Source organism: Schistocerca serialis, chromosome 12 (genome assembly GCF_023864345.2).
Source record: "Schistocerca serialis cubense isolate TAMUIC-IGC-003099 chromosome 12, iqSchSeri2.2, whole genome shotgun sequence".
Lineage (NCBI taxonomy): Eukaryota > Metazoa > Arthropoda > Insecta > Orthoptera > Acrididae > Schistocerca > Schistocerca serialis.
The window spans coordinates 35,435,386-35,459,246 of record NC_064649.1 but is presented as its reverse complement, the minus strand read 5'-3'; the positions used below and the strand labels follow the sequence as shown (position 1 = coordinate 35,459,246).

Below are 23,861 nucleotides of genomic sequence, written 5' to 3'. Positions count from 1 at the left end.
CGCGAGTGTTACGAGCAGTCTGTTAGTAGTAGTCGTGTAGTACAGTTGCGAGCAGTACGCTAGTAGTCGTCATGCAGAGTCGTCGGTCAGTAGTAGCAGCCCAGTGCGGTTGTGTGATGTAGTCTGTCGGCAACACTGGTCAAGATGCTGAATGAGGTATACTGTTAATTAAGATAATCATCGGATAATGTAAAGTTTATTTATTGTAATTAATTTCCAACAAGTGCCCCCAATAATAATTTTGATTTCAAAGCAGTTTTTTTTAAAAAAAATTTTTTATTTAATTGAAGTAACGATTTGGTTCCACTTCCCTTAAAGAAAAGTTTCAGTTTTCCGTTAAATTACAAAAAAAAAAAGAGGAATATTATTATTTGCAATGCAGTTCCTCCGAGCCGTGCGCAAGATTAAGAGCAGAATTTTGACTAGCTGTTACAATGAGGTAAGAATTTAATTCTGATTTTTGCACAGGGCCAAAGACCGATATTTCGGTTTAATTGAGTTATCATTATCACTGAGATTTTCTTATCACTGAGTAGACTTTAATTTTTTTGTGTGAAGAATTTATATTTGAGTCAGATCGCGATTCTCACTTTTATTGTCATTAAATTTAATTGCTAGGGAGGTTATACTTGGCTCCCATTCATTTATTATTTCTGTCATTTAAATTTTGCTAGGGAGGTTGTACTTAGCGCAATGTCCATTACCATTTCTATATAATATTTCTATCATTTAAAATTTTTGTGGGGAGGTTACACTTGGCGACACCCAGTCCAGGATCGTATTTCGTTGAGAGTCTATAGAACAACAGTCAGATATCTGCTCTTATTTGCTTAAATATAATTAGGATTTGGCGCAACGCTTTTATTAACTTGTGACTTTCTTTCTACAGGTCAACGGCAATTCGTTGCTCTGTTGTATTTGTGTGTTGCTTTTGTATTGTGCTGATTTATTTTGTGAAAAATTGTGACTATTGTAAAAATGCCGCGAAAGACTGAATAGTGTATCGCGAGGTATTACGAACGAAACTACCGATTTAAACAACTTTACCGATAGGACATGTGACACGCAGTGTAATGATGTCAATCCTGCGTTCACTAAAAATCAGTGCATTACAACCACTAATGATGACTTTTATCTTAATGATGAACAAACGAACTCAATTGTCTCGTCTGTTAATTTGACGACAATTGATGACGCGGGACGCTCTATTGTAATGAGCGCTGCCGAGCTTAAGACACCCGATTTGGAAAATTCAAGTAACATTCAGACAAATATTTCTAATGAAAGTGGACAGTGTACTGAAAGTACGACGGATCTATTTAATTCCGAAATAAGGTATGACAGTGTACATCCGACTGACAAACCTTTTTCTAAATCTCAGAATAACCAAATGGTTACAGTCAGCGAGACAATTCCAGATCCACAACTAAACAGCTCAGAGAGTATAAACGCTAATTTTGGCTTTGAACGAATTATGGCAAGATTGTTAGAACAACATAGTGAGAAAATAGACAACAACATCAAACAACTTAGTGAACAGGTCAAACAACAGAGTGTAGAGAACAAACAAGATAATGAAAAACTCAAACAATACTTGAATGAAAAATTAGACAATAATAATGAAAATCTCAAACAACTTAGTGAACAGGTCAGACAACAGAATGAAAAATTGGATGACAATTCCAAACAGCTTAGTGAACAAATTAGAGCCGTTGCCGCGCAGTGCCATGACACTAAGGAACAGTTGCGCGTGGAAATTGAGGCTTGTTCACGAAAAAATAGCGAAGAAATTAAGTCTGTTGCGCAAGAATTAAGGGAAATGCAAACAGCCGCAACAGAAACACTCAGAGACGAAATTAGCGGAGTCGCTAAACAATGCTCTGAAAAAGCTACACAATTACGTGACGAGTTTAAAGCAATGACAGCAGAACTTTCGCGCACAATGGATGAAAAGATCGACGCGAAATTCGACCAACAGAACTCTCAGATTGACGAACGCTTTAATCTTCACATACAAAACAGTGATACGCGTTTCCGTAAATTTATTCAGGATCAAAACAAAGTAAAACGACAAGTAATGGAAACAATCACAGCACAGAGACAGGAAGACAAACGTAAAATGTTTGCGAAGGCAAAAACGTATGTAGACAATAATATTACTACTGTGTCCGACAAAATTAATACCATAGAACAGTTGAACGCGGAATTACGGGATGAAATTTCTGATCTTAAATCAAAAACAGATACACACACAGTAAATATTCAAACAGTGACAGACAGATTCGAACAATTAGATCTAACACAGGATTGCGATGTCATCAAAGCTGATGTTAAAATACTGAGCTAAACTACGCGTAAGTTGCAAAAACAGATTAATGCGTCTGATTCTAAAACCGATGATCAGGTTAAAATACTGACTGAAAAATGTGATGAATTGGCCAGTCGTATTGATGTTATCGAAAATACTAATGACAATAAATCAGACGATACTGCACCGGTTTCATTTATCCAAACACCTGAATTTCAAAATTTACAGCAGACAATTAATGAGATCGATTCATCTAACAACACGTTACGTAGGAAGTTATCAAATTTACAACAAGAAGTAACAGAGATGAAAAACATTTCAGTTAATAACATACCACAACAGACGCCACTTTATGAACATTTGTCAGAGTCACGCAGCGTGTATAATTGAACAATTTACAGAGACTACGCGAATTAAAATCCGAAAAGCTACGCGACTTAAAATCTGAAAAGCTACGTAACTTGAAGTACGAAATGACACAGACAAACAAATTCACACACAAACCTGAACGTGTTCTCAAACTGAGTGACGAGAACGTAGATTACGAGCAATTTTTATCCGCAAGAAAATGTAAAGAATTTAATAATGACGGAACACAGGTACACGCTTTGAGCTGTATACGACAATTTATTTTTGTACCTTCACCGCTATTACCTGTAATGGAGAAGCTAGCTTTGAACCAGATGCGACAATTTATTTTTGTATTTACAACAGCATTGCCTATAATGCAGAAATTTGAATTAGCAAGAATACAACAATTTGCTTTTGAATTTTTACCGCTATTGCTTGCAACGCAAAAGCTAAAATTTATTTGCAGTGCGTAATAGACCTCAGGGGATTCATTACGCTTTAATGAATATGTGCCGTAGCGAGCATAGGGCCCCGAGCTGTAGCAGTGCTGTTTCATCTTTAGTTTTCTGCACTGCTGCCTTCTCTTCTACTATCCTTTATATCTATCCAAACTGCTCTTTAACTATTGCTCTACCTAGTATTAAGAAACGAGTAATGAAAACCGGATATGACAAATATTTTACCGAATGTGACAATTTTCAGTAGGCACTCCCGTAATGACAACTACCGCCGTAATTTTAATTACAGATAAAATCGTGATCATCAGTATGTGTAAAATTATTAGTAACAGGAACCACATTTTTGGTAACAATAGATGTTTTTCACCACAATAGCATGAAAGTCAGCCGCTTAGCATGCGTAACCAACAATGCAGTCCACAAGGTCAACCAGGCTTTAATGTTTCACCGCGAGCACGTATAGTCCCTGATACAACAAATAGTAACGTACGTCAGCAAGGAAACAACTACGTACAAAGAAGGCAGTATTTCAATTCCTATCGCAATACACCGTATAGGAATGACTATTACGACAGACGTAAAAATAATGAGCACAATTTTCAGCGTACATTTAATAACAGTCGATCTTATGAGCAGCAACAACATCAGCAACAACATATTATGATGAATGAAACAGACAATAGGTGTCATCTATAGCGTAACAGGTCAATAAGAAATAACAGAGCAGTTCATATAGTGGATATGCCACAATATTCTCCCGTAAATAACAGCACGTACGATAGAATTTGACCATATACAGTACAGGTTTCATATTCCAGTAACGTAAGCAATAATTTTGACACGCAGAATCTTCTTCACGAAAATGTTATTAATTTTGACGCCATCCGACACACGTTTGCATTAAGGACAGAATTACGACGTATGTAGACGACATTCTTATCGCAGAAGCTAATTGGTCTGAACACAATCTGATTCTTGAACAACTGTTACAAACTTTCCATGCACAAGGACTTACAGTTAATCTTAGTAAATCGCACTTTGGCAAAACTTCCATAAAATTTCTTGGACACGTAATTTCAGCAGAAGGCATTGCACCTGATCCGGAAAAACTTCAAGCTCTACGTGACATTACTGTTCCTACGACAAAGAAGCAACTACGCAGTTTTTTGGGCTTAATTAACTTTTTTCGTAAATTTATTCATCACTCTGCTTTAGACACGCCTAGATTATGCCAATTAACAGGTAAAAACACTATTTGGTCTTGGGATAAGCAAGCACATTCTGAATTCATGAACCTGAAACATGCTCTGTTGAATGCTCCACTTTTATCGCACCCAGATCTTACTAGAAATTTTTCCATTGCCACCGACAGTTCCAACACCGCTTTAGGCGTACACATTTTCCAGGAAATTGAAGAAGATGGTTCAATAGTAATTAAAAACATCGCATTTGCAAGCCGCATTTTGTCACCTGCTGAACGAAATTATTCCGTTACAGAACTGGAAACATTATGTGTTGTATGGGCTTTTACGAGATTTCGATACCTTTTTTATGGCAGACATACCACCGTTTACACAGACCACAGAGCGATACAATTTTTACTTTCGGCTAAATTCACTCACGACAGGTTAAGTAGATGGAAACTATATTTACAAGAATTTAATTTTACGATTGTTCACATTCCCGGCACACAAAATGTTATAGCAGACGCACTATCGCGTTCTCTGAGCAACAATCAGCAAGACGTAGCAACCAACTTCTGCAAAACAAATTTCAGTGTCATGTACATTCAGCAAGTTGCATTTGAAAACTTTATTTCATCGTCATTACAGGACATAGCACAAGAGCAGAATAAAGACAATGTGTGGAAAGAAATTAAACACCTTTGGCAGGATAAGAATAATGTTACGATTAGAAACCACTACACTGTACGCAATGACATTCTGTTTCGCCGCTCTCATCCTGACAGCAACAATTGGTTATTATGCATTCCTGACGAACTGGTCAACAAATTAATCTGGTACACTCATTTAAGTTACGCACATTACGGAGCACGAAAATGTTTTCTTATACTGAGACAGAACTGTTATTTTACCAACATGGAGAAACGTATACGACGAGTTTTAGCGTCTTGTAAAATTTGCCAGAAAGCTAAATCAGACACCACTTCACATATTCCTCCATTATATCCCATTATACCTGTTAAATTAAGACACATGGCCGCAGTAGATATTTTTGGTCCGATTCCGAGAACTAACAGAGGTTTTTGCTACATATTTGTCGCTGTTGAGCTCACTTCAAAATTTGTTACTTTCACTCCATTACGCAAAGCTACTGCTAAAAGTGTTTCGAAAGCATTTGTAAAACATTTTCTATTTCATGTAGGGCATGTGATGAAAGTAATTTCTGATAATGGATCACAATTTCGATGTAGCGTATGGACACGCATGTTACGAGCCAGAAACATTTCTCCGATCTATATATCCAAGTACCATGCTTCTTCGAACCCCTGTGAAAGATTAATGAAAGAAATTGGTAAACTGTGTAGAATATACTGCCACAAAAGACATATTGATTGGGATACACACATACTCTCATTCCAAGATGTAATTAATTCCATTCCAAATGAATCCACTATGCTATCTCCATCTGTTATACTGAAAAATGTTGAACCACCAAACAAAATTAAAGAATTAGTAAACTTCCCTAAATGTCGTCGACTAAGACACCACGAAATAATTGACATTGCGCTGAACAACATCAAACGTGCCGCAGAGCGCCGGAGAAGACAGCAAAAACAGGTTTGTAGACGCCGCGACTTTCACATTGGACAGAAGATATTAGTACGTACACACTATTTATCCAGCAAATTAAAAGGTAAGTGCAGTAAATTTGAACTTCTATACGCAGGTCCATATCGGATTCGCAGCATCCCTCACCCCAATGTTGTACACGTCGAAACTTTGAGAACCAGAAAATCGAAAGGCAATCACCATATCTCAAACATTAAACCGTTTATTGAATGAAGACACTTTATGATTCAACACACTATGATGACATTTACTTATGCAATTATATTCACATGACTAATTACTGATGATTATCGTATTTTTTCTTGGCAAGTGCCCGACAAGGTAAGGTTAGCAGGTCGCTTTTCTTGTCGTTACACATCAGACCATGCACATTTTCCATTTTTTGTGTGTATGATTGTACTCCAGTTTTGTTTGTATGTACTGTGAAATAGTTAAGATATAACACACACCAGTTGACTTTGACATTCTTTTTGCCTTATGACATCTCAAGATCGTGACTGTTTTACATTTTTTGCTGCTGCATTGTATTATTCTGTGTACATTTTTGCATCTGAACACTGTCAATGTCTTTGACATATTACGTTTTCTGTCATGTTATGCTGTATGCTTAATTATGTCACCATAAACTAGTCGTTAGTTAGTGGGTATATGATTTAAATGCAAGACATTAATCTTTGTTCATCAATTTCAGAAAGAAATGATGCGTGTAAGAAATAAATTCAACAGAAATGGGAATTTCACCTACAGAATAAACGAAAGGAGATGCAATAACTTTATGGGGAAGAGTAAATGGATCAGGATTAACAAGCATTAACAAGAATATACTATACTCATCGTAGAATAGCAGTCTTAACTAATTTTTTCTTTCAGAATACAAGGTGATTGATGCAGGCTGTCAGACGGAACTACACATCTTAGTTTTAGTGATGAAATATGCTAGAGATAAGGAATAGTTGTATAATGAGTAATGAAGTGATTTTTTGCAGATGATAATGAATACTGATGAATAATGATGAAGGATATGGTATTATGAATAATGAAGTTTTTCTCTACAGGTGATGATAATGAAGTTATGATGATATGGATAATGAAGTTTTCTTTACAGATGAGGATAATGTTGAAGTTATATTTAGGGTATGTAGTTATTTAAGTATTTGTTGCAGTTTGTTTTGACAGCAGGCGTTATATTGCATAGTAGGATGACGGAAAGTTTTGGAAAGGACAGCTATGGAACACATTTTATACACATTTCACTACCTGTTAATTCGAAGTTCACTACTTTTCAGCATAGTGAGCGTTTCTTCTTTCAGGTCAATAATCCATTTTGTATTTTTTCCAGGAGAAGCTTTTCATGATACTTACTAAACCTGTTACTTATTATACCTGTTCTAGTACTTGCATTTTTATTTTTTACCCATTTGTGTTTATCATTTATAAATGTGATCACATATACTGCCTTGTTACATAACCTTGCTACAGCTGACTCATGACGAATGACGTTACCTATCCTCATTAGCAGCAATAGGTCAAATGCAAATAGTGTTATGCCTCAGCAATTAATTATCGATCCCAACGCAATGCATTGCTAACAAAAAAAGTGTATTACCAGTCCCAAATAGTGATACCAGTTTGAGAAAGTTCTGAGTAATGCTGATTAGCTCTGAATAGTATGTCACTTCAGTAATGACTTCTTAATGATACAAAAAATATATATATATATATAAAATAATGCTTTGTAACTAGCTAAGGACTGCCACTGTTTATTGTAATGAGACTACTTATAATGGCCATGATTATTAGTGATATGACTCTAATTAACTGATTTTTAATAATGACTTCTTAATGATCTGAATAATACTGAATGAGGAACAATGTTTTATTCTATTCAATACTTGCTGGCCACTGAGTGCCAATAATTAATATCACTCAACGAATTATGTTATTAATTATGCCATTAATTAACTCTTGTTTTCAATGTTGATACTTTGTAACTGGAAAAGAATATGATTCTTACTATATTGAAATGACAAATGATGCTATGCTTTGTAATTAGAAGAAGGCTAATGATTCTTACTATATTGGAATGACAAATGATTAATTAACTGTAATTAGGAGAAGGCTAATGATTCTTAATTATGCTTTGTAACTGGAAAAGAATGTGATTGTTTCATAATGCTTTGTAATTAGGAGAAGGTTAATGATTAATACTATATTGGAATGACAAATAATTAATTAACTATGCCATACTTTGTAACTGGAAAAGAATGCGATTGTTTCATAATGCTTTGTAATTAGGAGAAGGCTAATGATTAATACTATTGGAATGAGAAATAATTAATTAACTATGCCATACTTTGTAACTGGAAAAGAATGCGATTGTTTCATAATGCTTTGTAATTAGGAGAAGGCTAATGATTAATACTACTGGAATGACAAATAATTAATTAACTATGCCATACTTTGTAACTGGAAAAGAATGCGATTGTTTCATAATGCTTTGTAATTAGGAGAAGGCTAATGATTAATACTATTGGAATGAGAAATAATTAATTAACTATGCCATACTTTGTAACTGGAAAAGAATGTGATTGTTTCATAATGCTTTGTAATTAGGAGAAGGTTAATGATTAATACTATATTGGAATGACAAATAATTAATTAACTATGCCATACTTTGTAACTGGAAAAGAATGCGATTGTTTCATAATGCTTTGTAATTAGGAGAAGGCTAATGATTAATACTATTGGAATGAGAAATAATTAATTAACTATGCCATACTTTGTAACTGGAAAAGAATGCGATTGTTTCATAATGCTTTGTAATTAGGAGAAGGCTAATGATTAATACTATTGGAATGACCAATAATAAATTAACTATGCCATACTTTGTAACTGGAAAAGAATGTGATTGTTTCATAATGCTTTGTAATTAGGAGAAGGCTAATGATTATTACTATTGGAATGACAAATGATTAATTAAGTATGCTATGTTTTGTAATTGGAAATGAATGTGATCGTTTAATAATGCTTTGTAATTAGAAGAAGGCTAATGATTCTTACTATATTGAAATGACAAATGATGCTAAGCTTTGTAATTATAAGAAGGCTAATGATTCTTAATTATGCTTTGTAACTGGAAATGAATGCGATTATTTAATAATGCTTTGTAACTAGGAAAAGAAGGCTACTGATTCTATGTAAAACAATTAATGAACATTTTTCTGTAATACTACATACTTGGTACAGAAATGTTCAATAACTGGGCTATGAATGCCGCAAACTACTAATGAAGACTGTAATTGTCAATATTATGTGACTTAATGTCCTTCACCTCATGAGCTAACTACCCTGAATTACTGCAATGTCCATTTGTCCTGTTTATCCTAGTGATCATGGAGCACTATCTTTGGTTTTGCACTAATTCTACGTTGGTGTGCCTTGTAAGAGCGTGGTGTTGACACGACATGCTGTCCACCACCGTGAGCGATGAAGACGTTATTATGGTCCCACTGTTTGGTGTACCTAGTGTACTGCCAAAATGAGAACATGGAACATTACTACGACAGTTCAGTGTCTTGGGTACACTGATAAATTCTGATGGGAAAAGAACTTCAAATTGTGTCACTTGGTGTTGTACTTCTGTGGAAAGATATGGACTTTCAGAACAGCTGTGTGCAACCTAAAGTGCTACTACCATGATGCAATCCTTCCCTTTCCTATCCTAATTCTTGTCACATAGTGAAAATCATTTTTTGCTAACATTATTTATGTTCATGGGTTATACATTTTTTTTGATTCGCTGAACTCCAGTGCGAGTACACTTATGTCACTGGTCGACATGATTTTTTGCCATTATGTTTATTTATTGCGAAAACGCTAAAGTCATTTTTTCGATTTGTTCTGAAGTACAGTATATGTGCACTCTTGTCTTTTATATTGTATATACATTTTTTTATTTTGAGGATATGTTCTGAACTACAGTGCATGTGCACTTATGTTAGGTGTTAATATGTTTTCTACTGAACTTCAGTGCCTGTGCACTTTTCTCATTTTTCAATATGATTTGTACTCATTCTATATGTTCAATACTTCAGTGTGTATGATTTTTTTTTTTTGTCATTCTGTTTATGCTAAAGAATATATTCAGTGCCTGTGCACTTCGCTTTCTGTCAAATAATTTGTATATACAGTTTTCTGATTTACTACTATGTTTTGTACTCACATCCTGTCTTTGTCTGATATATTTTGTACTCGGTGCATGTGCACAACATTTAATTTATGTACTAAATTTGAATTTTCTGTAAATTGTAAAAATTTCTTGCGATGGCAAGTCCAAATGACTCACCATCGCTGCCAAATTTTTGCCCCCCCCAGTGGAGGTTATGAAACACGTATGTAACGTAGCAGCGATGGTGAGGCACGTTAAAATCTTTGACCAGAGAGCCTATTATCGTGGTTAGTATGCGCTTGACCGCGCGAGTGTTACGAGCAGTCTGTTAGTAGTAGTCGTGTAGTACAGTTGCGAGCAGTACGCTAGTAGTCGTCATGCAGAGTCGTCGGCCAGTAGTAGCAGCCCAGTGCGGTTGTGTGATGTAGTCTGTCGGCAACACTGGTCAAGATGCTGAATGAGGTATACTGTTAATTAAGATAATCATCGGATAATGCAAAGTTTATTTATTGTAATTAATTTCCAACAAGTGCCCCCAATAACAATTTTGATTTCAAAGCAGTTTTTTTCAAAAAAAATTTTTATTTAATTGAAGTAACGATTTGGTTCCACTTCCCTTAAAGAAAAGTTTCAGTTTTCAGTTAAATTACAAAAAAAAAGGAATATTATTATTTGCAATGCAGTTCCTCCGAGCCGTGCGCAAGAATAAGAGCAGAATTTTGACTAGCTGTTACAATGAGGTAAGAATTTAATTCTGATTTTTGCACAGGGCCAAAGACCGATATTTCGGTTTAATTGAGTTATCATTATCACTGAGATTTTCTTATCACTGAATTGACTTTCATTATTTTTGTGGGAGCATACACCAGAGTCAAATTGCGAATTTCACATTTTTGTTGCCTTTGTCAGTACATTTCATTGCAGGGAGGTTATTCTTGGGTCCCATTTATTATTATAATTTTTATTTAAATATTTGTGTGGGGACGATATTGCTTCTTGGCTCCATTTCTATATAATATTTTCATTTAAAATTTCTGTGGGGAGGTTACAAAGTCTAAGGACCCATGACCTCAGCAGTTTGGTCCCTTAGGAATTCCCACACATTTGAACATTTTCTTCATCTCCGAAAAACTACTGCATCCTACATCTTTCCGTATCTGCTTACTGCATTCACTTCTCAGGACCCCTCTACAGTTTTTACCCCAACATTTCCCTCCAGTAATGAACTTGATGCCTCAGAACGTGCCCTACCATCCGATTCCTTCTCCTAGTCAGGTTGTGCCACAAATTCCTCTTCTCTCCAATACTATTCAGAAACTCCTCATTAGCTACGTGATCTACCCATCTAATCTTCAGCTTTCTTCTGTAGCACCACATTTCGATAGCTTCTGTTCTCTTCTGGTCTAAACTGTTTATCGTCCATGTTTCACTGCCATAGATGGCTACACTCCATACAAATATTTTCAGAAAAAAGTTCCTGACACTTAAATCTATACTCTATGTTAAATCTCTCTTCTTCAGAAACGCTTTTCTTGCCATTGCCAGTCCACATTTTATATCCTCTCTACTTCGACCATCACCAGTTATTTTGCTTCCTAAACAGGAAAACTCACCTACTACTTTAAGTGTCTCATTTCCTAATCTAATTCTCTCCGCATCACCTGATTTAATTCTACTACATTCCCGTATCCTTTTTGCTTCTGTTGATGTTCATCTTATATCCTCCTTTCAAGACACTGTCGATTCCGTTAAACTGTTCTTCGAAGTCATTTGCCGTATCTGACTGAATTACAATGTCATCGGCAAACCTCGAAGTCTTTATTCGTTTTCCCTGATCTTTAATTCCTACTCCAAATTTTTCTTTGTTTTCCTTTAATGCTTGCTCAATGTACAGACCTAATAGAATTTGGGATAGTTTTTAACGCTGTCCCTCTACATCCTCAACCGTTGCTTCCTTTTCACGCTCCTAGACTCTTACAATTGTCATCTGGTTTATATACAAATTGTAAACAACCCTTCGCTCACTGTACTTTACCCCTGTTACCTTCATAGTTTGAAAGAGAGTATTCTAGTCAGCATTGTCAAAAGCTTTCTCTAAAACCACAAATGCTACAAATGTAGGTTTCCCTCTCGTTAACCTACCTTCTAAGATAAGTCGTATGGTTAGTATTGGCTACATTTCTCTGGAATACAAACTGATCTTCCACGAGGTCGGCTTCTACCAACTTTTCCATTCCTCTGTAAAGAATTCGTGTCAGTATTTTGCAACAATGACTTATTAACCTTATTTTCACACTTTTCAGCGACTGCCACTGCTTTCTTTGTAATTGGAATGACTAAATTCTCCTTGAAGTCGGAGGTATTTCGCCTGTTTCATGTCTTGCACACCCCATGGAACAATTCTGTCATGTCTGGCTCTCCCAAGGCTATCAGTAGTTCTGCTGGAATATCATCTACTTCTGGGACCTTGTTTTCACTAATATCTTTCAGAGCTTTGTCAAATTCTTCTGGTAGTAACATATCTACCATCTTTCTATAATTGCTTTTAAGTTCATCTCCCTTGTACAGATCATCTACATACTCCTTCCTCCTTTCCCTTCATTGCTAAGGAGTAGTTTACCATCTGGGCTCTTTATAGTTACACAGCTGCTTCTCTTTCCGCCAAAGGCCTCCTTAATTTCCCTGTAGACGGTATCTGTCTTTCCCCTAGTGAAATACGCTTCTAAATCCTTACATTTGTTCTCTAGCCATTCCTGCTCAGCAATTTTAGATTTCCAGTCAATAACATTTTTTAGGCATTTGTATTCCCTTTCGCCTGCTTCATTTATTGCGTTTTTTTAGTTTTCTCCTATCGTCAACTAAATTCAGTACCTAGTATGTTATCCAAAGAATTTCTGCCTGGTCTCGTCTTTTTTAACTATTTCATCCTCTGCTGCCTTCACTATTTCATCTCGTAAAGCTAACCATTCGTCTTCTACTGGATTCTACTGTTCTAGTCCGTCCCCTAATGTTCCCTTTGAAATTCTCAACAACCTCTGGTTCTTTCACATTATCCAGATTCCTTCGCCTTAATTTCCTACCTTTTTCCAGTTTCTTCAGTTTTAATCTACAGTTCATAACCAATGAAGTCGGCCCTGGAAATGTCTTAAAATTTAATCTGGTTCCTAAATTTCTGTCTCTCATACAATCAATATGAAATCTTCCGTCGTCTCCAGGTCTTCTGCAAGTGTACAACTTTCATGATTCTTAAACGAAGTGTTAGCTATGATTAAATTATGCTCTCTGCAAAATTCTACTAGGCGGTTTCCTCTTTTGTCCCTTTCATTGTAAGGTAAGTCACTTATACACTGAAGCGTCAAAGAAACTTGTATAGGCATGCGTATTCAAATACATAGATATGTAAACAGGCAGAATACGGCGCTGCGGTCGGCAACGCCTATGTAAGACAGGTCGGTTACTGCTACTACAATGGCAGGTTGTCCCGATTTAAGTGAGTTTGAGCGTGGTGTTATAGTCGGCGCACGAGCGCTGGGTCACAGCATCTCCGAGGTTGCGATGAAGTGAGGATTTTCCCGTACGAGCATTTCACCAGTGTACCGTGAATATCAGGAATCTGGTAAAACATCAAGTCTCCGACATCGCTTCGGCCAGAGAAAGATCCTGTAAATACAGGTCCAACGACGACTGAAGAGAATCGTTCAACGTGACAGAAGTGCAACCCTTCCGCAAACTGATGCAGATTTCAGTGCTGGGCCATCAAGAAGTGCCAGCGTGCGAAACATTGTCTATATGGGTTTTCGGAGCCGAAGGCCCACTCGTGTACCGTTGATGACTGCACGTCACAAAGCTTTACGCCTCCCCTGGACCTGTCGACACCAGTATTGGACTGTTGATGACCGGAAACACGTTACCTGGTCGGACGAGTTTTGTTTGAAATTGTATCGAGCGGATGGACGTGTACGGGTATGGAGACAACCTCATGAATCCATGGACCCAGCAGGTCAGCAGGAGAGTGTTCAAGCCTGTGGAAGACCTGTAACGATGGCGGGGCTTGAGCAGTTGGAGTGATATGGGACCCCTGATAGATATATTTACGACTTTGAAGCATCCTGTCTGATCGCCTGCATCCATTCATGTCCATTGTGCATTCCGAAAAACAATGTGACACCCCACACGTCCAGAATTGCTACAGAGTGGCTCCAGGAACACTCTTCTGAGTTTCAACACTTTCTCTGGTCAACAAACTCCCCAGACATGAACGTTATTGAGCCTTATTGGAATGCCTTGCAACGTGCTGTTCAGAAGATATCTCCACCCCCTTTCGTACTCTTATGGATTTATTGACAGCCCTGCAGAATTCATGGTGACACTTCCCTCCAGCACTAATTCAGAAATTAGTCGAGTCCTTGCCACGTCGTGTTGCGTCACTTCCGTGTGCTCGAGGGGACCCTACACGATATTAAGCAAGTGTACTAGTTCTTTTGCCTCTTCAGTTTATTATTACGAGAACTGTTACCTTACTTAAACGATGAGTGATATTTTGTTACAATATGAACGTTTAAACAACGTCTTTTGTCCTGCATATGTAGTTCACTGTCGTTTCTTTCAGTTTGATATTTTTATGTGTGACACTGAGTCCGATGGGGAAAACTGGACACACTACTCGCCGGGAAATGTGGAGAATGTGTCCAATCTTTCCAACAATTATCTTTAATCTCTTTACCCCAGTAGAAATTAGTTGCTTGCATATATCACACATCAAACTGCAGATTTGCTTCTAAATTCTTTTAAAACAATCATCCGTCATTCTATCCCTTTGTTGTGACTCTGAATTAATTAATTTGTTCCATACTAGCTGAGTGCCCGTTTTAGCCCCGGTATGTATTTACTCCGATCATCTATTAGTCTAACTCCCCCTTCCCCCCACTTCCAGTTCATCTTCTCCCACCACTCTTTCTGTGAACCTGCTCCTCCTGCATGAGACCATCTGCTCCTTCTCCCTCTGTGCATCCCTTTCTCCCCCTCTTCCTTCTCCTCTCTTTGTCCTTTTCCTCAATCCCCTTTAATTCCACCTCCGTCTTCCCCAGTCAGTCTTCTCCCCCACTTCCTCTGTTAATCTCCTCCTCTCCCTGTTCAGCTCCTCCAGCTTCTCTTTCTCTGACTCTTTCCTCCTCTGACTCTGTCTGTTCGTCTCTTCCTCCCCCATCTCTCTGCCTATTTGTTCCTCCCCATGTCTCTGTCCATCTCCTCCTCTTTCCTTACTCTGTATGCCTCCTCTCCCCCTCTCTGTTCATTTCCCCTTCCTCTATATCTGTCCATCGCCTGTTCCTCCTATCTCTGCCTATCTCGTCGTTCCCCTTGACCCTCTGTCCACCTCCTCATCCTTCCTTCTCTCTCCACGTTATCACGCTAACCCCAATGAGAGACTGGCAGTTCTCATCCCAACAGTATTTCTTTGCAGACTGTAGCTACCATATGTACCAAATTGGACTGAAATAGTTCCAGGGGCTAAGGGCGAACTTTTTACTTATACCTGCAGACGCACGTTTCAAATACATTTCGCACATATTCCGTACATTTCACGCGTATCTGTACCCATATATCACCTGCATGTATAGCGAATTTCGCCCTGCAGTTTCATTTTCACGCAGTTCAACATTTATCACATCACACCTCCTGAACTGTGTGATGTACAATGATGTACTTTTACACGTGCATCCAGTGGTATATGTGGATAGTGTCTGCGAAATGTGATGCGAAAGAATTAGTAACAAATTAAAACGTCATTCTTTATGTAGTTTTTATCGCATGTCAGTACTTGACGTCTTATGTACCTGAACTATGTGTCGTACAATGACATTTTCTTGGTAGGCACATTCTGTGGCAGATGTGGACACTAACAGCGAAAACTGTTGCGAACAGAGTTAGTAGCAACGAAGTAGTAAATTTAAATGTCTTGCATGATGCGGTAGTTTCTCACGCATCTCACTGTTTATGACGCCATACATGCGGAAGTACGCATCATACAATGATGCAATTTTTCTGTACACTCAATAGTATATGTGAATACTAACTGCAAAATGTGTCATGAATACAGTTATTAGTAAAGATATAGTAAATTAAAACGTCATACTCCACGTGGTTGTTTCACTACGTGAGCAGCAAAAACGCAGTAAACGACGATAAGCTTTTTTCCTTTCTTCATTTTGTGAGGATTGGGTGTAAAATTATGTGTAAAGTTTGTTCCAAGTCATTAAGCGCTCTCATTCTCAAATACTGGATGAGTAAATGTTGTCTATTCGCGTGTCGTGGGCTACACTAGTTTTTTAAACTCACCCCTTTGAGAGATAAGTCGTTCTCACTCCACAGCGAAGATTTCCAGAGAGTAAGTGGTGTGTGCGTATCAAGTTTGGCTGGAATCGGTCCAGGGGTTTAGGGGGAGATGTAGAACATACATACATACGTACATCAATTTTTTTGATTTTTATGGATTCATAGCTGTTGTTCTCTGAGTAACTGTAGTCAGACTGAAATTCAGTCATCAGTTGCACAGGTATTTTTATATCGCTTTAACGGTTCCAACAGATCAATCTGTGTTCTTCGGCAGCTTAGTATTGGCTTTGCACATACTGATAGCACAACAGCCTGACTGTGTACATAAATGTAATGTATCTACTGTAAATTATCAACTGTCAATTTGTATTAATAATAATCACATACAATACGTACAATTTTTGGACGTGTCAAGGCATTACACTTCTCTGAAGAAGATATTGACATCAGATAAACCAATATCAGGCTTCTGAAGATAACAGATTAATCTGATGAAACCGGTAAAGCGAAATTAAAATGTGTGTGCACTTGTGGTCAGTAAGTTTGAGCGAGGAAGCTTGTTCCATTATGTTCTAGTAAAAATGTTTGTGATTGTTAGCCACTTTATCTGACTCAAGTCTTTGATATAACTCTTGTACCTCAGTTACACATAGAGTAATATATATATATTTTTTTTTTTTTACAATACCAGCCTAGCTGCCGGCGTCAACTCAGTTTACCTGAGAGCCCGCGACCCACTGAACGTTGGCTGGGGTGAGGAAGCACGCTTCTGACCTTTGAGCTAAGTACAGCTATTGACATGGTACACACGTACCGTTTATTTTACATTTTAAGCGAGTCTTTTGCCCTTTTGGGCATTCTGTATTAATATTGGACCATGCCTCTTTAGGTTTTTGAAAATGTTAACGAGGTTTGTTTTTCCACGAAAAACCTCAAAAGACCTTGCGTATGCAGAAACACAGCATTTAATCAACGCAGCTGGTGTCGTTTGACTTCCCATGTTTTTACGAAAAATACCATCGTGCAACATGTACTCGTAAAGTCGAAAGCGACGATTAATTGTACATCTTTCGAAAGGCGTTTGTGCCGGTCAAAGCTTGCTGGTAACAAGTAGTTTCGGGCTCCTTCCAGATATAATGGATTTCTCAAATCACGGACAAGCATACATTTTTAGTATCACTTTATGCGTTTAGTCGTTGATTAGTCGATAGTTAAGAATATTATATCATTTGTGATAATAAAGATTTGGAGACTGCCTAGTAACATTGCGAATTTAATAAAAGTTCATCCGGTTACACGCATTTTTCCCATTATATCAATTGTAATATAAATAGTAAAGAAAATGACTGTGTTAGAAATTTTAAAAAACTGACGAACAGGACTCGATCTAGCGATCCAGCGATTACGGGGCTTGAACGCTAACCACTCGGCTGCCGCCGCTTCATGGTACAAATGGCAACGCACAGCCATATATATTTCATGACCGAAATTATCTTGCTATTTTCTCAACAACGCTTGAGAAGTACGCGCTACTGCTTACACGTTTCGTTATCCTCAGAGTACTACGAATGTACGAAGTTTACTGTAAATCCGCGTTCCAAACATCGTGGCCTCCACTTGTCAGTTTGAAAATTAAGTTAATCCAAGAAAACAGACAAAGAAAAGACTCCTTGAGGATGAAGAGGAGTATACATATGGTTTGCACTTGTTCACCTGTATAAGGTAAGGTCTAATACAAGCGGTGTCAAATCTTTAATTCAGATTTTCCGCAACTTACAGTTTGGAAACATTATGTACCTTTTCGTTACAAACCACTGACGTTAGAGTACTAAAATTTCACATACACTTAGTCAATACTGTAGTCGGACATCCTCTGAAAGGAGTTTGCATTTACTATAATATTACGTCATTTATGGAAGAGAAAAGCTCTAAATCTGGAGCATTTTTTCACGTTTGGAGAGCTGTAAAAATCCTGCAAAAGAAGTTATCAAAATTCTGTTCCACTGATATTTGAATCATGACTTGTCCACTGACTCCACTTTTGAGAAAGCTAAAGAAGACTGTTTGCCATCTGGTTCAATTGTGTGACTTCAAATCAAACTTCTGAAACTGCTGTTATGCTTGGACATGTTTATTACAACAATTTTCCGTTTCAGAAGTAATTTAGACTATTTTAAGATGTTTATCGTACATGGTTTTAAGTACACTTAACAATTCATTCGCAAAAAATTTTGCAAAAGTAGTATTTCTCATGGTTTTGGGTAACGCAATTCTCAAATCATATTTTTATATCTACTTAATATATACTGGTGAATGACCACTAAATTCGTGTAAAACAATTTATCTCTTATATTTTTGCGATTATCTAACATTATTCCAGAAGTAACCTTATTTCATACTTTTAGAACATCCAAACTCATAATAAACATAATTTATACCGTCGTTTTTAAGTCTGGAACGAAGTCAGTGGTTTTACAAATACTGATTTAACAATGATCTTTCAGTCTTCTTCTTAACATCACCTGTTCAAGCCATGCTGTTCCAGTTAACAACCGCTTGGTAGAAAATAATTTCTCCTCCTCCATGGAGAATATATGACAGTAGTTGCTGAATGTCGACGGCTCTCTTGGTTCTGATGGGGACACTGCTTTCTGGATATGCTAAGGCGTAAGGGAAAGCTACATCATTCGTATTATTAGGCCGTGAAAGCTCAAATGTATGTCACACAGGGCTGCATATGTAAGATGAAGTCGCTACACATCCTTTCTGATCTGAAGAGTAACTCCAGATAGCCACAAAGCTTAGATGTAACGTGTTCACATCAGGACACAGAACGTTTCATTGTTTCCATTCGTAGTATCGCTTTCGCTTTGTGGTATTAACATTCAATATATCACATGATTCGATCATTTTCAGTTTCTTCCGACTGGTTACGTATTGTTGTCCTTTTACATGAGCTTGTTTCGATATGTTCCTTGAAAATAAGGTGTCATTACTCACATCTTTCATGTTTTTTTATCTTTTTTGTTGTTACATTAACAGTTTCATCTAAGTCAACCACCTTAAAGCTCTAAGACAATCATGAATATTAGAAAACAAGAGAATCACAGCTTTTTCTGTATGATCTTTGTGGTCAGAAATTAGTCTATTATTTCCAGATGTAATTGCTTGGAGAAATGTGAATAAAGTATCTTACCAGTGTGTATAGTCAGGCATAGCGCACTTTGTGCTGAGTGCATTAGACCTCCGTGAAATGATATTCTATGCCTGTTGACTGGCAATGAGGTCGCATGCCTAGCCTACATCTAAAATGAGTTCATGTGTTAATAAAATATAAGTTGTCTGTAAACAATTTTCCACGTCATTTCGCGAGGATCCAACACGTTATGGGCGCAGCACTGAATAAAATAGAAATAATACATTTCGCGGTGACTTGTTTTTGCGGAAAAGTGCACAGAAGTTTGTATGAAGTTGCATTGTGTGTACAGTGAATAAAAGTGATTGTTAACATGACTACAACACAGACACCGCGAATATAGCAGCTAATAGGTCGCGGCAATTATGCAGCTTGGAAATTTGCCGCTGAGGCGTATTTGCATTTGCCAAAAATGCTGCAAGCAAGCTTTGCAATGATACAAGAGAAAAACATTGGATGGCAATCAGGAAAATATTCAGATATTTAAAGGGAGCTACTGATTATAAGCTGACATATTCTAAAAAGGGAAATGTAAATTTTGAAGGGTACAGTGATGCAGACTGGGGAAGTGAGTTGGAAAGCAGACACTCCATTAAGATGCTTTAAACTAACGGGAGGATTGATATTCTGGCCATGTAAGAGATAGAGGACAGCAGCTTTGAGCACAGTGGAAGCGGAATATATGGTCTTATCCTGCACTATCCAAGAAGGTCTGTGGATCAGAACACTGATGGGTGAAATAGAATCTCTTACAAAAAATAAAACCGAATGTCATATTTTGTGATAATATGAGATCTTTCCCCCCATGAACCATGGACTTTGCCGATGGTGGGGAGCTTGCGCGCCTCAGCGATACAGATAGCCGTATCGTAGATGAGACAGGCGAAACACCACGCAAGTGTTTACTGGTGTGAAAAGTACCGAACTATCAGTCTAATAAGTCACGGCTGCAAAATACTAACATGAATTCTTTAGAGACGAATGGAGAAACTGGTAGCACCCGACTTCGGGGAAGATCACTTTGCATTCTGTAGGAAAGTTGGAACACGTGACGCAATATTGACCTTACGACTTATCTTAGAAGATAAGTTAAGGAAAGGCAAACCTACGTTTCTAACATTTGTAGACTTAGAGAAAGCTTGACAATGTTGACTGGAATATTCTCTTTCAAATTCTGAAGGTGGTAGAGGTAAAACACAGGGAACGAAAAGCTATTTACAATTTGTACAGAAGCCAGATGGCAAGTATAAGGGTCGAAGGACATGAAAGGGAAGCAATGGTTGGGAAGGGAGTGAGACAAGGTTGTAGCCTATCCACAATGTTATTCAATCTGTATATTGAGCAAGAAGTATAGGAAACAAAAGAAAAATTTGGAGCAGGAATTAAAAATCCATGGAGAAGAAATAAAAACTTTAGGTTTGACAACGACATCGTAAATCTGTCAGAAACATCAAAGGACCTGGAAGAGCAGCTTAATGCAATGGACAGCGTCAAAAGGATGTAAGATGAACAACGAAAGCAAAACGAGGATAATGGAATGTAGTGGAATTAAATCACATGATACTGGGGGAATTAGATTAGGAAATGATACACTTACAGTAGTAGATGAGTTTTGCTATTTGGGGAGAAAAATAACTGATGATGGTCGAAGTAGAGAGGATATAAAATGCAGACTGGCAATGGCTAGGAAAGCATTTCTGAAGGATAGATATTTGTTGATATCGAGTATAGATTTAAGTGTCGGTCTTCTCTGAAATTATTTGTATGGAAGTGAAACATGGACGATAAATAGTTTAGACAAGAAGAGAATAGAGGCTTTCGATATGTGGTGCTACAGAAGAATGCTGAAGATTAGATGGGTATATCACATATCTAATGAGCAGGTATTGAATAGAATTGGGGGGGGGGGGAAGAGAAATTTGTGGCACAACTTGACTAGAAGAAGGGATCTTTTGGTAGGACATGTCCTGAGGCATCAAGGGCTCACCAATTTAGTATTGGAGGGCATCGTGGAGGGTAAAAATCGTAGAGGGAGACCAAGATATGAATACACTAAGCAGATCAAATCTCCAAAGCAAGCCTCTCAGTAAACACAAGTTTCAGAAGCTCGCGAAACACTATGATCTAACCTGTGATGTGAAGTGTTCAGCATCTGAAAAATAGTTGGAGAAATGTGAACAAGGTATTTTTCCAGTGTATATAGTTGTGTACAGGACTCTTTGTGCGGAGTGCACGGTGTCTCTGTGAAATGATGTTCTATGGTTGTTGATTGGCAACGAAATCATATGCATAGCCTATATGTAAATGCGTTGATGTGTTAATAAAATGTATTTTGTTCCTAAACATTTTTTCCACATCATTTCGCTGTGCTAAACGAAGAATCCAACAGTTCACACACAGTGTTCAGTGTTAAAAGGACTTAAGTCCTGGACTTACGTCATACTAACATTACATGAATAGATTGAAACCGTGGTGTTTGGCCAATGATTCATAGGAGTAAAAAAATCCTGCTGCATCTGTGATGTGAGTATCCAATTTCTTAACAGAGCTCGAGTCACACCTCTACAAGTGCTCGAAATTAGCTTTCGTTACTCGAAGGTGCTTTATGCATGGATCTTCAGATTTGCATACTCGAGATAATTCCTGGTGACCTTGAAAATCGAGATTACAAACACTATGTTTTGGTGAATTTATTTGAAGTTGTGCCGATACACGTCAATTAACCTTCAATAACTCGCCATTCACCATACACGTGAAAGACGAACGGGAAGTTTAGAATAAGATACGAATAAGTAGTAATAATAATTTGTAGATGTTAATGTCCACCTACCAATCCCAAAAAGACCCATAACATATACACCATCCTTCTCACTTTGACAAATTATTTTTTGAGCTTATAATTTACGTCTAAAATATAAGACAAAGATTTTTGCCTAGTTGTGGTTTCCAATAAACTTGCGATTTCAGTCCACAGATTCCTAACTATACCTCGATTATGATATTTTCATCTCCAGGAAGCCACAAACTCCTACTTTGAGTAAACTTTTCAACTTCTCACAGCCCATGATACATGCCGTGTCGGTCGAAGAAAAACTGATTTGAATTCCACCTATTGTCGTCCGAAAGCTGTACGTTCGGGCGACGCAACGTTGTGACCGCGCACGCAGTGACGCATTGATTTGAAAAGATCGGCTATCTTCGGCTTTTGTCGTTCGTAGGCCGAATCCACCGGTAGCTGTGCCACTTAAGCACAGCTAAGTCATCGCGCCAACCCAAGGCGCCGCTTTTCCTTCGTTTTTCTCTACCTCCTCTCCTACAACAGAAAAGAAACTTCCTAGAAAACGTAAAATCTGTTACTCAGAAAGCGGCGAAAGTCATTCATCGGACTGCCCGTTCTGGCACTCCTGAACAAGCCCTAAACTACGGGGTGGGGGGGGGGGGGGGGGGCGCAAACCGAGATAACTGTCCCGGGCGGAAATTGCAGGGGGCGCCAATTCAATTCTTAAAACAAACAAAAAACAAAAAAACCAGCCTTGTTTCACAAAACGCCTAGCATTCAGCGTACATTAGTCTGTCTATTATTCATATGATTTTGAAATGCATCCCGGTTGGTTTTTAAACACATTCTAAGTTGATTTCAGAACGAATCATAAGTTGATTTTTTTAATGCGTGCATAGTGTACGTGATGTGTCTGCCGGGGGGAATCCCCGTCGCATCTAGCGGGGGAAAAAAAATTGAATTACCCGTAGACGAAAGAGGACGCGGCCATATGAGCTGAGCCGAATAAACCCGAACGGGTGAATGCCAATCTCTATTTATGTGGGTGATTGGTAGGGCGAATAATGAGCGCTGTTATAATTATTAGCGAAATCCGTATACTCAGACTACCAGAGTGAAACAAACGACTGACAGAAGTAACAGGTAAGAAATATTATGTACTAATCTCCTTGGTGTTGCCAAGAAAATGAAATTTTGGCAGAATTTTTTTGCCAGTCGCTACAGTTGTACAGTCCCCGGTTAGCAGTAGCGCAAGTTCTATTCTCGGAATAGCGCGGAAAATGCGTTGTACGAACATGTAATAACGCCTAACAGGAGAATAAACGCAGGATAACTAAACTTGTGATTCTGGCAGGGTTCGTGAAGTTTTTGATAATGACAGGAGTAGTTACGGGATCAGTCATGACGAGATTGTTAGAATGAGGAGGGAGAATTGGAGACATCACACAAATTATA

At 37.8% G+C, this 23,861-nt stretch overlaps 1 protein-coding gene across 1 annotated transcript in view; it reads right to left on the bottom strand.

Moving 5' to 3' along the window:
- LOC126428394 (synaptic vesicle glycoprotein 2A-like) overlaps positions 1-23,861 on the bottom strand; it is a 169,708-nt gene that overhangs the window by 106,225 nt on the left and 39,622 nt on the right. The gene's annotated exons all lie outside the window — the stretch shown is intronic.